This window comes from Pteropus medius, unplaced genomic scaffold, assembly GCF_902729225.1.
Source record: "Pteropus medius unplaced genomic scaffold, Ma_sr-lr_union100, whole genome shotgun sequence".
NCBI classification, from domain to species: Eukaryota; Metazoa; Chordata; class Mammalia; order Chiroptera; family Pteropodidae; genus Pteropus; species Pteropus medius.
The window spans coordinates 414,039-417,511 of NW_024343580.1; positions in this window are offsets into that span (position 1 = coordinate 414,039).

Genomic DNA, 3,473 nt, shown 5'->3' on the forward strand with positions numbered 1-3,473 from the left:
CGCCGAGCTAAGGGAAGGCTCAGGTTTGTCCCCTGTCCCACCTCAACCCGAAATGAAATGCAGACAGAAAGCCAACCACAGGCTCAGAGGACAGGCGCTTGCTGGAAGCTGGCCGGGTCCAGAACCCGCCGGTCTGACCCCTGCCTGACGCCCCTGCCCCGCCAGGGCTACGGGAAGGCAGGCGACAAGGACCAGCCGGAGGACAGGGACAGCTATGGCCAGGCCCCGCCGCGGGGGGTGGAGACAGGAGCTGCCTGCTAAGCCAAGAGCCAGCGGCTACTTTCCACGGAAAAAATGTCTTCAGACCCCCCCTCCCTAGGCCAGGAGGCCCCAGCCCATGACTCAAGCCTCCGCTGCCGCCACCGAATTGCTTCCCAGACAGCCAGCCTCCGTGCCCAGCCAGGCTCTGCCCCCAGCCCCGGCGAGGCCACTCACAGCGGGGGCCCACTCCCGGCTGAGACCCCAGCCCCGCACCCCGGCACTGGGGACCCGGCCAGCACAGGTGACACCCTCAGAGATGCAGCTCCCACCAGCGAGGTGGGAAGGGTCACTGGGGATGGCATCTGGTTGGGCCGTAGGAGCCCACAGCGGGGTGCCCGGCGGAGACCTTGAAGGGGCGCTCAGGCGTGGGCTCCCTGGGCCTTGCTTTCAGACCAGGCGCCAGTCAGCTGCCAGCAAACGCTGGCGGTGTGAATCTGAGTCCCCATCGGCAGGCGCCTGCGCATCTGGCCGTGTCACTAGGGCGCTCTGCTGGATTTTATTTCAGGAAACATTTCTGAGATGAAACATGGAATGACACTAGGCTAGGTCACCTGCGCAGACCCCTGGCTGTGACGTCCTCGATGGCAGGCTGTGACCCACACAGCTTTACAGGTGGCAGGCAAGGGCCTTCCCCTGGTGGCCCCTGGCTCTAGGCACGGGAGAGGCCGAGGCGAGTCTGCAGGTAAGGCTGTGGCGACCTGGGCCCGGACCTGGGCTGAGTCCCGGAATGTTAGGGATGGGGAGCGACATTCTCTTCTGTGCAGCGAGCACCATGTCAGCTCCTGCTATGTTCCAGGACTCCGGCTCAGGGACACCCGCTAGAGACCCCGGCAGGAGATGCCAGGACGAGCAGCTCCCAGCCCAGAGGCCAGGGCCTTCCTGGGGCAGGAGGGACAGAGGTGGACTGCCACCCTCACGCCCGCGGTGGCCAGGACCTGGGGACGCCACGCGCAGCGCACGTCCAGCCCCACGCTGCAGGGCAGACTGTGGAAAGAGCCATAGCTGGGACACACTGAAAGCAGCCCTAAGGGCGGACACAGCCCCGGCAGACCCCGGGGACCCTCCCAGGCCCGGGAGCCCCCGACAGTGACAAAGGCGCAGAGAGGGAACAGAGCAGTCTCAGGAGAGCCCGCTGCTTCCCGCGGGCCGTGGGCTCGTGGCGGGCCTGGTGGAAGCCGAACTTTTCCTTGAGGCCAGACAACCCAGCAAACACAATTCTCCCCACCTCCGCCCACCGCCTTCTGGAAGAGACCCCACGACACGCCAGCCCTCGCGGTCCGAGGCCCGGGAGGCGGCCTGGGACCCATTTCGTGTTCTGTGTGTCACAAAACCACCCATCGGCGAGCTTCATATTTTCCCACTGACGTCACCCAGCACGGTCTGAATCCGAAGTGACTGCAAAACCCTGAGAGGCATAATTGCAGTTGTCTTTGCAAAGTGAAATCAGATGGTGTTTCCAATCCTCCCGCAGCCCCTGCCTCCGCCCCTGCTCCCGTGTCTGTCCCTCTGTCTCTCTCTCTCTCTCTCTCTCTCTCTCTCTCTCTCTCTCTCTCTCTCTCTCTCTCTCTCTCTCCTCTCTCTTTTTTTATTATGTTCTTTGGACCACGTCCAGACAATTCCTGCAACAACAACCCTCCAAAAATTTACGACACAAGCGCGGGAACGCACGGCTTCCTGCCCGCCGGGGTGGATGTGGGACGTGGCAGGCCGCGGACGGCCGGCCACGTCTGCAGGCCGGGGGAGGCGTCCAGCTCCAGCCAGACCCAAGGGCTCTGTCACCCCCGGTGGCCGTGGACACCAGGAGGACATGGCCCTGAGGCCGCAGCCCCTGTCCCCGGCTGCCGGGGCGCCGGCCCGAGCTCTTGGCGGAGGGGAGGCCGTGGCCGGGAGAGAAGGAGGCCGAGCGTCCGGACCAGGCTTTGGGCTCGGCTGGCCTGGGTGTGACCCCCGGCTCCGCCCTCACACACGTGGCCGTGGAGAAGCCACGTCTCCATGCAGAGGCTCCGTTTCCACGGCGATCGAGGTGGCGCCGGGGGCTTGAGCTGAAGCGGCCTCTCTGCAGCGCTGGCTTTAGGAGAGCCTCACCCCGACCTGCTTACCTGGAGGCAGGTGCGCCGCCGAACAGAGGGGTCGGGGTCCAGAGGCCTCATGGGAGAAGGGGCATTGGAGATTTGAAGGGGGCCAGATTTTCCCCAGGCGGAGGCAGAGACGGGGTCCTAGGTGGGGAGGCACTGGGAACAGAGGCCCGGGGGCTGGACAGACCGCTCCTGGGCCCCGAGGCCGCTCTGTAAGGGCTGGCGCAGGAGAACCCCTCATGGGGCCGCGAGGCGGGGCCGGGCCTCCCAGGCTCTCCCGGACGCCACCAAACCTCAGTGAGGGCAATGAGGAGGTGTCACCTGAGCCAGAGAAGGCTCCGGATGCTGCCTTTAGAACCCCACCCCCAGCCCAGCAGTCCACGCTGCCATGACACGTCCTGCCTGCCTCCCTGTGCCCCGAAGCTTCAGAACTGGGCCGGGTGGGGGCGGAGGGCTAGCCCGGGTCCCCACCTCGGCCGGCAGGTCCTCCCCACCACAGAGGCGCCCCGCCCGAAACGGTTTGGCGGTCCCTGGGGACTCTGGGCCGCCAGGCAGATGCCCGGTGGGCAGGTCCGGGGAGGTGGACAGGTCTGGAGAGGTGGTGAGAGGTCAAGGCACAGGGATGCCCGGGCCGCATGTCGCAGGGGTGTGAAGACGCATCACAGGGGCCTCCCGGAAACGAGAGTGCCTGCCGCACGCTGTCCCCAGAAACGGGACTGACACCTCCCCTTGCCTGTCAGTCAGCAGAGATGTAGACACCACACTTCGAGAGTCCCCGACATCACCCTCAGGTCCGGCGCATGCCGTAGACACGGCCATGCCTTAGACATGAGGTCACGGTTTATCCATCAGCGTGAAAGGACACGGGCTCAGGTCAGCACGTGGAGGGGCACGCGGGGCCGGCTCCCGGACAGACCGGGCTGGGGCTTCCGGTCCTCCCTCCCGGTGGAGCCGTGGGGTGGCACGTAGTCCTCCAGCACGACGGGCGACAGCACGCGTGGGTGCCGCCAGCCGGGGAAGCCCAGCGAGCTTTGGTGCCCAGGTTCTCCCTGGGCGTGGGCCACACAGGCACAGCTGACCACCCTCCCGGCCGACCCAGTCTCCAGCCCCTCCGGAGCCGGGGCCAGTACGGTGTGG